The sequence below is a fragment of the Gorilla gorilla genome, chromosome 1 (genome assembly GCF_029281585.2).
Source record: "Gorilla gorilla gorilla isolate KB3781 chromosome 1, NHGRI_mGorGor1-v2.1_pri, whole genome shotgun sequence".
NCBI lineage: Eukaryota > Metazoa > Chordata > Mammalia > Primates > Hominidae > Gorilla > Gorilla gorilla.
Window position 1 is genome coordinate 114047902 of NC_073224.2, and position 13719 is coordinate 114061620.

Here is a 13719-nt window from a genome sequence, read left to right on the forward strand (position 1 = left end):
TATCTGATTTTACTTTATTTTTGTTTGTTAAGCCTAACAGCTTCTGAGGAGCCACGTAGAGCTCAAGAAGCAAAAGCTACTGAGAGTAGATGCTATGTAAACTGCACAAGACGTTGACCTTTGTTAAATCCGAACACTGTTTAAGATAATGCTATCTCTTACCCACGAGGCTGTAGCTTGGAATATTCAGTGCTCTGAACCCAATTAAATAAATTAGTGCTTTATCCGGGAGGGGAGGAGAAATCTATGTTGTAACATTGAAACACATTGATTTGATTTCTCTCCAGGATGTTATAACGCATTAAAAGATATTTTAAATATTTTTCACGAGCTTTGTTTCCTCTCCCTTTATTTTTTGAAGTTCAGCTTTCACATTCGTAAATTCAAAATATATCAGCGTTAAAAAAAAAGGATTGGAAATAACATGAGACAAATTTTGAAAATTGAACTATTTCACAAAACCTATGCTTATTCCAGGCAGGAATGGTTAATTTGTAATTGGTACGTATTACTAAAACATGTCCGTTTTTGTTTTAGTATTATATGCGCAAAACTTTGGAAACAGATGTAGATTCTTCAAGTTGGCAGTGAGAGAATATGAATAATACAATTCATTCAACCATATTATCTACCAGGTGCCAGTCATTGTGTTCAAAAAAGGCTAGATAGGCACGCATGCACGAATGCACGCATGCACACATGTACACACACACACACAAATTAGACAACTATTTATCTGTGAATAACAAATCTCAGAAAAGCCTCTTCTCAGAAAATTATGGTCACAATGATTAAAATCTTTTGAATGAAACTTTAAAAGATGCCTTCAAGGACTAAATTGTATACACTGTTGACCCTCTGAGGGCGTTGACTGGGCTTGCTAAACCCAAATTGCCTAATCAATGGCTGCTACATCACGCCTCTTTCTTTCTACCCTGCATCTGGTCTCAGGACTAACTGCACACATTTCCCTATAATTAGGTAGAGTGTCAACACTAAGCACTTCTCACCTCAAACTAAACTCTGACTGACTTTTCCCAGTTAGTCTCATAAAATCCTTAGACACAGTATTCACCCGTCTTCAAATGAGCCGAACTTACTTAAACATTTTTTTTCAGTTGAATCAGCCTATTTATGATGAGAAAAACTTACTTGCCCAAGTTGATGCTGATCCCCACTGTTGCTTTTGCTGTTAGAACAAAAAAGTTGAGAAATAAATATAATTCTCATTTTGCTAAGCATTTAGAAAGTCTTTTCATCATTGTTCCTGTTCTATATTTAGATATTTGATATTTCCAGCCTTATGCACATTCCACTTTTTCAAATGCTCCATATCCTTTAAAACCAGCTTATCAACTGCCTTCCCTATATAACTTTTTCTGACCTTTCTGGTCCAAATTGACCTTTTCCTCCTTGGTGAAATAAATATTGCAACAAGCACTTTGATACTCTCATCATCATGAAGTGTATAAAGGGGGAATAAGGGTCCTTTGTTTTCTCCCCTTGAGTTGGGTGGGCTCTGTGACTCCCCTAACCTACTGAATATTGCTGAAGAGATATTGTGTGGGCTGGCCAGGCCTGGTGGTTCGCGCCTGTAATTCCAGCACTTTGGGAGGCTGAGGCAGGCAGATGACAAGGTCAGGAGCTCGAAACCAGCCTGGCCAATATGGTGAAACCCCATCTCTACTAAAAATGCAAAAAAAAAAAAAAAAAAAAATTAACTGGGTGTGGTGGCACATGCCTGTAATCCCAGCTACTTGGGAAGCTAAGGCAGGAGAATTGCTTGAACCCAGGAGGCAGAGCTTGTGGTAAGCTAAGATTGCGCCACTGCACTCCAGCCAGGGCAACAGAGCAAAACTCAGTCTCAAAAAAAAAAAAAAAAAAGAGAGAGAGAGAGATTGTGTGGGCTTTCTGTTCCAGACCACAAGAGCTTCCACTTCCTTTCTCTTGGAGACCTTGCTCACAGAAGACAGCTGCCTGGTGAAAAGTACTATGGTATTATCCTGAGACTGCCACACTGTGAGAAACCCAAACACCATGGAGGACCCCGTAAAAATAAAGTCAGATCAAGTAAAAAAGGAATATGCAGGTTATCATACATACAAAAGAATAGTTCACAAACCGGAAGACTTCAAATCAAAAGTAGTAAGAAACTTGACATGAGAGTTACAGTGCAGCTTATAAAGCATCAGTGAGGAAGTGCATTGACCTCTATTGTGACTGGCTGTTAAAAACTTATATTCCTTTTTGGGCAAGTAGAGCTGTATAAGCTTATTTGTCTGTAACAAATTGGTTCAATTTCATCATACTAACAAGAAAGGAAAGCTTAACTTTTGTTAATGGTTAGAAATTGCATTTCAGGGAAATCAGGATAGCTTAAATTTTGGTTATGTGGCTATGAGTGGTTAACCTAAGGATATACTGTGGCCTCCATTTTGATTATACTTTAACAAATCCCCCATACAGGACCTTAAATCATTGTTGATTGTTTCCTTTGCTGTGCAGAAGCTTTTTAGCAGAAGCTTTTTAGCCTGATTCAATCCCATTTGTTTATTCTTTCTTGGTTGCCTGTGCTTTAGAGGTCTTACACAAAATATCATTGCTCAGACTAATGTCCTGGAACACTTCCCCAAAGTTTTCATCTAATTGTTTCATAGTCATAGTTCCAGGTCTTAGATTTAAACCTTTAATCCATTTTAATTTTATTTTTGTGTATGGTGAGATATAGGGGTCTGGTTTCATCCTTCTACATGTAATTACCTAGTTTTCCCAGCACCATTTATTAAACAGACACTCCTTTTCCTGTTGTATGCTCTTGGTGTTGTTGTTGAAGATGAGTTGGCTGTCAATGCATCGGTTTATTTCTGGGTTCTCTATTCTGTTTCATTGGTCTATGTGTCTGTTTTCTTGCCAGTTCTAGGCTAATTTGGTTACTATAGCTTTTTTTTTTAATGTTTAATTTTTGTTTTAAGTTCCAGGGTACATGTGCAGAATATGCAGGTTTCTTATGTAGGTATGTGCCATGGTGGTTTGCTTCACAGATCATCCCATCACCTAGGTATTAAGCCCAGCATGCATTAGCTATTCTTCCTGATGCTCTCCTTCCTGCAACACCCCACCCCCAACAGGCCCAGTATGTGTCCATGCGGTCTCATCATTAAGCTCATTCAGCTGAGAATATGTGGTGTTTGGTTTTCTGTCCCTGCATTAGTTTGCTGAGGATAACAGCTTCCAGCTCCATCTATGTCCCTACAAAGGATATGATCTTGTTCCTTTTTATGGCTGCATAGTATTCCATGGTGTATATGTACAACATTTTCTTTATCCAGTCTACCATTGATGGGCATTTGGATAGATTCCATGTCTTTACTATTGTGAATAGTTGGTTATTATATCTTTGCAGTAAATTTTGAAGCCAGGTAATGTGATGACTCCAGCTTTTTTTTTTTTTTCTTTTTTTTGCTCAGAATTGCTTTGGGTCTTCAGGGTCTTTGTGGTTTCATATAAATTTTAGCATTTGTCCTATTTCTGTGAAGAATGGCATTGGTTTTTTAATAAGGATTGCATTAAATCTGTAAATTGCTTTGGATAGTATTGTTATTTTAGCAATATTAATTCTTCCAATCCATGACATAGAATATCCTTATTTAAATGTTTTGTTCAATTACTTTAATCAGTTTTTTATACTTATATTTGTATAGACCTATCAGTGTTGGTTCATAGATATATATAATTGTTACATTTTCTTACTGAATTGACCTTTTAATCATTATGTAGTAAACTTCTTTATCCCTTTTTACAATCTTTGATTTGTAGTCTGTTTCCTCTAATATAAGTATAGTTACTCCCACTCTTTTTTAGTTTCCAGTTGCATGCAATATCTTTTTTCGCCCCTTCACTTTCAGTCTATCTATATGTTTAGAGGTGAAGTGGGTTTCTTATAGGCAGCATGTAGTTAGGTATTGTTTCTTTATCCATTCAGCCACCCTATGCCTTTTAATTGGAGAATCGAGTCCATGTAAATCCAGTGTTATTATTGATAAGTAGGGAATTGCTACTGCCATTATGTTGCTTGTTTTCTGGTATTTTGAAACTCCTCTCTTCCTTTCTTCTTTTCTGACTCTCCTTTTGTGGTTAAGTGATTTTCTGTGGTAGTATGTTTTAATTTGCTGCTTTTTAATTTTTGTGAATCTATTATAGGTTTTTGCATTATGGTTACTATGAGGCTTACAAAAAACATCTTGTAGATATAACAAGTTATTTTAAAGAGATGACAATTTATCTTAGATCACAAAGAATAGAAACAAACGAAGAAAAAACAAAACTTCCACATTTTAACTTCATTTCTCTCTCATTTTGAATTTTAATTGACTTTACATATTTTTATATTACCTATCTCTTAACAAGTTTCTGTAGCTATGATTGTTTTTGATAGATTTGCTTTTTGAGGCTTCATATTTGATTTATAAGTGGATTGCACACTACAATTATAGTATTAGAGTATTCTGAGTTTGTGTCTGGAATTTATTCCTTCTGGTGAGCGCTTGGTCTCGCTGACTTCGAGAATGAAGCTGCAGACCTCGCAGTGAGTGTTACAGCCCTTAAAGGTGGCACATACGGAGTTTGTTCCTTCTGGTGGGTTCATGGTCTCACTGACTTCAGGAATGAAGCCACAGACCCTCATGGTGTTACAGCTCATAAAGGTAGTGTGGACCCAAAGAGTGAGCAGCAGCAAGATTTATCATGAAGAATGAAAGAATAACGCTTCCACAGCATGGAAGGGGACCCAAGCAGGTTGCCACTACTGGCTCTGGTGGCCAGCTTTTATTCCCTTATTTGGCCCCACCCATGTCCTGCTGATTGGTCCATTTTACAGAGTGCTGATTGGTCCATTTTACAGAGTGCTGATTGGTTCATTTTTACAGAATGCTGACTGGTGTGTTTACAATCCTCTAGCTAGACACAGAGCTTTGGTGCATTTACAATCCTCTAGCTAGACAGAAAAGTTCTCCAAGTCCCCACCTGACCCAGAAGCCCAGCTGGCTTCACCTGTCAATCCCCCCTCCAAATAGGACACCCCAACTGCTGTGGGAATTGGGTGATGACTACTTTAGCTACTTCCTGCTGGATAGGGGTGAAGAAGGGGCCCTGCAGTGGTAGTGTCCTCCAGAGGAGAACTCTCTAGGCCAGACAAAGGGCCAGTGAGTTGATCCAGGGGCCTCAGTAGAAGTTGTTAGTTGACCTCATTTAGGGTTCCATTTGTAAGACCTCTATAGCTTGATGGCATCCATCCTGGAGGAAACAAATTTGACAAGGAGATTAAAAACACAGGGCCCAAAGGTAATAGCAAGATGGCTGAAACAGGACCTAGAAATGGGAGAAGCCATGTTGCCCAACTCCAGAGGTTGGCATAAGAGTTTGAAAGGCGTTGTCTGATTTCAGAAGCCTTTTCCTGTAAATGCCAGGCAGCATCTTCTTCTATCCCTGGCTGGTTATTGTAAAAACAACAGTCTTCCCCTAAGAAAGTGCAGAGTCCTCCTTTCTCAGCAGTGAGGAGGTCTAGGCCTTGGTGGTTTTGGAGAGTCACTGCTACCAGAGTCTATTTGGGATTGTAGAGTAAGGATAGATTTTGTTATTTTTTGCGAACTGTCTGAGAAATCCTTTGAGAGCGTGTGGTAGTAGGATAATACATGTTACACTGTTAACTTTTAGCAAACTTTACTATTGTTGAAAACCTTGTAAGTTTGGGATTTCAATTATTCTTTGCTATTAATAAGACCTCATTCAGTCCATATTAACTTAGAATTGGTATAGATGGCTCCTTCCTGATTCTGTAAGTACTTTAAGGTTTGGCTGAGTGCAAACAACTGGCACGTTTGAGCAGACCAGTTATTAGGCAATTTTCCTAAATCTGCTTCTACAAGAGTTTCTTTATCACTTACTGAATACCCATTGTGTCTTTTTCCCTTAATCACCTGGGAGGAACCGTCTATCATCCAGTTCTGAAGGGAGTACTTCCTAGGTCTGATAGGACCTTTGTATAGTAATTAAGATTTAGATCCCCTGTTAGGAAACCTGCTGGGTTAAGGATTTTTGATAGGAAGGCTATGGTTTTGATAGGAAGGCTACGGGTTGTCAGTGGCCTCAGTGTTTTTGGGCTACACCCTTGTTTACACTGACAACACGGTGGTTAGGAGTGTTATAGGGTTATGGAGAAGACCTTCAATTATCAATTATAGGTTTAAAATTTACCCTGGCTTTTAAAGGAATAGCATACACTGTTTTTTCTTTACTACTTCCATCTCTCTCTTTGACTTCTTCTTTGTCTCTCTCTTTCTCTCTTTCTGACTCCCTCTTTGTCTCTTCCTCTCTCTCTTTGGCTTTCTATCTCTCTCTTTCTCTCTCTCTCTCTCTGATTCCCTCTTTGTCTCTGTCTCCTCCTCTCTCTCCCTCTCTCTATGACTTTCTGTCTCTTTCTGACTTTCATTTCTGCTGGTCTTTGCCTGCCTCTGCCAGCTGCTTATGCTGCTGCTCTCCCCTCTCCTTCCCCTTTTTGATGGCTTCAGCAGTGTAAGACTGCCACCTCCTTGGGTTTTTGCACTGCATGCAATAACTCCATGATTTCCTTGTGGTATTTAATGGGGCTTCCCCAGAGGTTAGGAACTCCCTTTCTTTCCATATTGCAGCATAGGTATGTAGGATTAGATAAGCATACTTACCATCTGTAGCAAAGTCTCCCACTTAGAACTGAGGAGGTGGGAGAAACACCTGTTTACTGGCTGTCCCAGGATTCCTCGGATGGTAACGGACCTTGAGGACAGCTGTCTGGGACAGGAGATTAACACTGAGAAAGATGCACCAATGTTAGGAGGAAGCCAATTTCCTGGCACTCAATAGTTAAATGTACCCGGGGCTCAGTGAGGGTGATGACATGAGCTGGCGCTTGCCCTGGGCACCCTCAATCCTGTTGTTGGATCATCTGGTTGGGGATTTCTGACACAGAGAACTTTTGTCCTCTGGGGCAATGAGCCTTCAAGTGATTGCCTTGGCATAATGGACATGGGCGAGGGGGCGGCTTGTTTCTCATTGGACAATCTTTTTTAAAATATCCTTGCAAACCACACTGATAACAAGCCCTACCGGGTGATTGGCCTGCTCCATTCTCTGTCCTATCTGAACCACCAAGGTTTGTTTGTCTGAGGGCCATGACTAAGGCTGTGGCCTTTCTCTGATTTCACTTTTCCTTTTCAGCCTGTTCCTCTTGGTCCTGATTATAGAACACTAAGGTTGCCAGGTTTAATAATGCCTCCAGATTTTGTTTAGGGCTCAGGGCTCGCTTTTGGGCTTTCTCCTGATGTCTGTGGCTGATTGGGTAATAAACTTATCTTTTAGGATCAATTGATCCTTGAAGGAGTCAGGTGACAGGGGAGTATATTCTCTTAGGGTCCCCTGTAGCCTCTCGAGGAAGGCAGGATTTTCTTCTTTTCCCTGAGTTATGGTGGACATCATTGAATAATTCATGGGCTTTTTCCTAATTCTCCTTAGTCCTTCTAGAACACAGATCAACAGATGTTTGTGACTCCAGTCCCCATGATCTGAGTCTAGGTCCCAATGAGGATCCATACTGGGGATGGCTTGCTGACTGGTAGAGAACTTGTCCCTTTCTTCAGCTGTCATTCTGTCATTTTCTTGACTAAGATACCAGGTATCTCCAAACTCTCAGGCTGCAGCTAAAGCCACATTCTTTTCATTAAAGGCCAGGGTTTGATCTAATAGCATGACATCTCTCCAAGTGAGATCAAAGATCTGCCCTAGACCCTGTAGGACATCTATATACCTATCAGGATCATCTGAAAACTTCCCCAGGTCTGCCTTGATCTGCTTTAAATCAGAGGGAGAAGGGGACATGTACCCAGGTTGGGCCAAATTCCCCTCCCCCTACAGTTTAAAGGGGACATAACCCATAGCCCGGGGGTTTTTGTGGTCCCTTGGAGATTTCTTTCCTTGTTTCCTTCTAGACAGGGATAATAGAGGAGGCTTATCATTACTAGGAAGGGGAGTTATAGGGAGGCTAGGATATGGGGTAAGCTGAGAGGTCCTCTTGTGGGATGTACATTAGAAGCTTTGCATAGTTGTGGATTCTCCTTCAATGAAAAGAAAGCTTGGACATAAGGTATTTCACTCCATTTGCCTTCCCTCTTACAGAAAAGGTCAAGCTCACTGACTTCAAGAATGAAGCTGCGGGCCTCACAGTGAGTGTTACAGCTCTTAAAGGTGGTGCATCCAGAGTTTGTTCCTTCCAGTGGGTTCATGGTCACGCAGACTTCAGGAATGAAGCCACAGACATTCGCAGTGAGTGTTACAGCTCATAAAGGTAGTGCAGACACAAACAATGAGCAGCAGCAAGATTTATTATGAAGAGCGAAAGAACAAAGCTTGCACAGCATGGAAGGGAACCTGAGTGGGTTGCCACTGCTGGCTCGGGTGGCCAACTTTTATTCCCTTATTTGGCCCCACCCATGTCCTACTGATTGGTCCATTTTACAGAGTGCTGATTGGTCCATTTTTACAGAATGCTGATTGGTGCATTTACAATCCTCCAGCAAGCAGAAAAGTTCTCCAAGTCCCCACCTGACCCAGAAGCCCAGCTGGCTTCACCTCTCAAGTTTATTCATAAACATAATTTTACCAACATGCTTTATACCTTAATTTTTTTGCACATTAATGGTTTTTTCTTTCAGAATGAAGAATTCCCTTTAGCATTTCTTGTAAGATGAGTCAGGTAGTGGTGAATTCTCTCAGGTTTCCTTTGCCTGGAAAACATTTTATATCATCTTCAAAATAAGTTTGCTGGATACACTATTCTTGTATGACAGTTTTATTTTTTAACTTTTATTTTAGGTTTGAGGATACATGTGAAATTCCTGTCATGGGATTTTGTTGTACAGATTATTTCATCACTCAGGTATGAAGCCTAGTACCCAGTAGTGATTTTTTCTGCCCCTTTCCCTCCTCCCACCCTCCACACTCCAATAGGCCCCAGTGTCTGTTGTTATCTTCTTTGTGTTCATGAGTTTTCATCATTTAGCTCCCACTTATAAGTGAGAACATGCAGTATTTTCTTTTCTGTTCCTGTGTTAGTTTACTAAGGATAATAGCTTCTAGCTCCATCCATGTTCCCACAAAAGACATGATCTCATTGTTTTTTATGGCTGCATGGTATCCCATGGTATATATGTAGCACAATTTCTTTATTCAGTCTGTCATTGTTGGGCATTTAGGTTGATTTCATGTCTTTGCTATCATGAATAATGTTGCAGTGAACATTTGTGTACATATATCTTTGTGGTAGAACTATTTATATTCCCGTGGGTATGTACCCAGTAATGTGATTGCTAGGTCTAATTGTAGTTCTGCTTTTAGCTCTTTAAGGAATCACCATACTGCTTTTCACAATGGTTGAACTAATTTATGCTCCCACAACAGTGTATAAGTGTTCCCTTTGCTCTGCAACCTCACCAGCATCTGTTATTTTTGACTTTTTAGTAATAGCCATTCTGACTGGTGTGAGATGGTATCTCATTGTGATTTTGATTTGCATTTTTCTAATGATCAGTGATATTGAGCTTTTTTTCACATGCTTCTTGGACACATGTATCCCTTCTTTTGAGAAGTGTTTGTTCATGCTCTTGGCCCACTTTTAAATGGGATTGTTTTTCTCTTGTAAGTTTGTTTAAGTTTGCTATAGATGCTGGATATTAGACCTTTGTCAGATATATAGTTTGCAAAATTTTCTCCCATTCTGTAGGTTGTCTGTTTACTATGTTGATAGTTTCTTCAGCTATGCAGAAGCTCTTTAGTTTAATTTCATCCCATTTGTCAATTTTTGCTGTTGTTGCAATTGCTTTCAGTGTCTTCATCATGAAATCTTTACCCATTCCAATGTCCAGGATGATATGGTCTAAGTTATCTTCCAGGATATTTACAGTTTTGGGTTTTACATTTAAGTCTTTAATCCATCTGGAGTTGATATTTGTATATGGTATAAGGAAGGGATCTTCTCATATGACTAGTGAGTTATCCCAGCACCATTTATTGAATAGGGAGTCTTTTTCCCATTTTTTAATTATTTTGAACTTTATTGGTTTTATACATTTCTTATGTAATTAATTGTTTTACTCATATAACATTGTGTGTTTTTTTCCTCTGTGCATATTGCTTTTTTCTAACCTTTATTTTAATTTCAAGGACACATGCACAGGATATGCAGATTTGTTACACAGGTAAACGTGTCATGGGGGTTTATTACACAGATTATTTGATCACCTTAGGTATTAAGCCTAGTATCCATTAGTTATTTTCCCTGATCCTCTTTCTCCTGCCGCCTTCTACCCTCCAATAGGCCCCAGTGTGTGTTTTTCTCCTCTGTGTGTCATGTGTTCTCATCATTTAGTTACACTTATAAGTGAGACCATGCCGTATTTGGTTTTCTGTTCCTGTTTTAGTTTGATAAGGATAATGGCCTCCAGCTCCATCCATGTTCCCACAAAAGGCATGATCTCATCCGTTTTTATGGATGCATAGTATTCCATGGTGTGTATGTACCACATTTTACTTATCCAGTCTGTAGTTGATGGTCTTTGCCATTGTGAATGTGTTTGCTATTGTGAATAGTGCTACAATGAACATACACATGCATGTGTCTTTATAATAGAATGATTTCTATTTCTATGGGTATATACCCAGTAATGAGGTTGCCGAGTCAAATGGTATTTCTATCTTTAGGTCTTTAAGGAATTGCCACACTCTCTTCCACAGTGGTTAAACTAATTTACACTCTCACCAAAAGTGTAAAAGTGTTCCTTTTTCTCCATAACCTCACCAGCATCTGTTATTTTTTGACTTGATAATAATGGCCATTTTAACTGGTGTGAGATGATATCTCACTGTGGTTTTGATTTGCATTTCTCTAATAATCACTGATGTTGAGCTTTTTTTCATATGTTTGTTGTCCACATAAATGTCTTCTTTTGAAGTGTCTGTTCATGTCCTTTGCTCGCTTTTTAATGGGGTTTTTCTTTTTCTTGTAAATTTGTTTAAGTTTCTTATAGGTGCTGGATATTATACCTTTGTCAGATGCATAATTTACAAAAATTTTCTCCCATTCTGTAGGTTTTCTGTTTATTCTGTTGATAGTTTATTTTGCTGTGCAGGAGATATTTAGTTTAATTAGGTCTCATTTGTCAATTTTTGTTTTTGTTGCCATTGCTTTTGGTGCCTTCTTCACGAAATCTTTGCCTGTGCCTATGTCCTGAATGTTATTGCCTAGGTTGTTTTCCAAGGTTTTTATAGATTTGGTTTTTACATTTAAGTATTTACTCCATCTTGAGTTAATTTTTGTATATAGTGTAAAGGGGCCGAGTTTTAATTTTCTGCATATGGCTAGCCAGTTATTGAATAGGGAAACTTTTCCCCATTGCTCGTTTCCATCAGGTTTGTCAAAGATCAGATAGTTGTAGGTGTGCAGCTTTATTTCTGAGTTCACCGTTCTGTTCCACTAGTCTGTGTGCCTGTCCTTATACCAGTACCATGCTATTTTGGTTACTGTGTCCCTGTAGTATAAAGTCAGGTGTGTGATGCCTCCTGCTTTGTTTTTTTGTTGTTGTTGTTCATTTGTTTGTTTGTTTGTTTTTTGTTTTTCTTAGAATTGTCTTGGCTATTCAGGCTCCTTTTTGGTTCCACATGAATTTTAAAATAGTTTTCTCTAATTCTGTGAAGAATGTCAATGGTAGTTTAATGGGAATAGTACATTCTTCATGATATTGATTCTTCCTATCCATGAACATAGAATGTTTTTCCATTTGTTCATGTCACCTCAGATTTATATGAGCAGTGGTTTGTGATTCTCCTTGTAGAAATCTTTCACCTGCCTTATTAGCTGTATTCCTAGGTATTTTATTCTTTTTGTGGCAATTGTGAATGAAATTTCATTCATGATTTGGCTCTTGCCTTGACTGTTTTTGGTGTATAGGAATGCTGGTGATTTTTTGCACATTGATTTTGGATCCTGTGACTTTGCTCAAGTTGTTTATCACCTTAAGAAGCTTTTGGGGTGAGATAATGGAGTTCTCAATATATAGGATCATGTCATCCACAATGAGAGATAGTCTGACTTCCTTCCTCTCTTCCTATTTGAATGCCCTTCATTTCTTTCTCTTGACTAATTGCCCTGGCCAGAAATTCCAATGCTATATTGAATAGGAGTGGTGAGAGAGGGAATCCTTGTTTTATGCCAGTTTTCAAGGGGAATGCTTCCAGCTTTTTCCAATTCAGCATGATGCCTGCTGTAGATTTGTCATAGATGGCTCTCATTATTTTGAGGTATGTTCCTTCAATACCTAGCTTATTGGAGGTTCTTTACATGAAGGAATGTTGAATTTTATCAAGTCTTTTCTGCATCTATTGTGACAATCGTGGTTGTTTGTCTTTAGTTCTGTTTATGTGATTAATCACACTTATTGATTTGAATATGTTGAACCAACCTAGCATCCCAGGGCCTACTTGATTGTGGTGGATAAGCTTTTTGATGTGCTGCTGCTGGATTTGGTTTTCAAGTATTTTGTTGAGGATTTTTGCATCAATGTATATCAAGAATATTGGCCTGAAGTTTTCTTTTTTGTTGTGTCTCTGCCAGATTTTGATATCAGGATGATGCTGGCCTCATAGAATGAGTTAAGGAGGAGTCCCTTCGTTTCAATTTTTTTGAATAGTTTCAGGAGGCCCATTACTTGTTTTTGTCAGCTTTTTCAAAGGTCAGATGGTCATAGTTTGCTACCTTTTTTCTGGGCTCTATATTCTGTTCCATTGGTCTATTTGACTGTTTTTATACCAGTACCATGCTGAAGGAGTTTTCTGGCTGAGACTATGGGGTTTTCTAGATTTAGAATCATGTCATCTACAAACAGAGATATTTAGACTTTCTCTCTTTCCATTTGGATGCCCTTTATTTCTTTCTCTTGCCTGACTGATCTGGCCAGGACTTCCAATGATATGTTGAATAGGAGTGGTAAGAGAGAGCATTCTTTTCTTGTGCCAATATTCAAAAGGAATGCTTCCAGCTTTTGACCATTCAGTATGATGTTGGCTGTGGATTTGTCACAGATAGCTGTTATTATTTTGAAGTCTGTTCCTTGCACACTTAGTTTATTGAGTTTTTACATGAAGGTGTTGAATTTTATTGAAAGCCTCTTCTGCCTCTATTGAGATGAGCATGTGGCTTTTGTCTTTAGTTTTGTTTATGTGATTAATCATATTTATTGATTTGCATACGTTGAACCAACCTTGCATCCCAGGTATGAAGCGTATTTGAACATGATGAAATAGCTTTTTGATGTGCTGCTGGATTTGGTTTGCAAATGTTTTTGTTTTTTGTTTTTTGGGGATTCTTGCATAGATACTCATCAAGGATATTATTGGCCTGAGGTTTTCTTTTTTTTGTTGTATCTGTACCTGGTTTGGGTGTCAGGATGTTGCTTCATGGGATGAGTTGGGGAGGAGTCCTTCCTCCTTAATTTTTGGAATAGTTTCAGTAGAAATGGTACCAGTTCTTCTTTGTACAGCCAGTAGAATTCAGCTGTGAATTCATCTGGTGCTGGGCTTTTTTGGTTGGTAGGCTATTTATTACTGATCCAATTTTGGACCTTGTAATTGGTCTGTTCA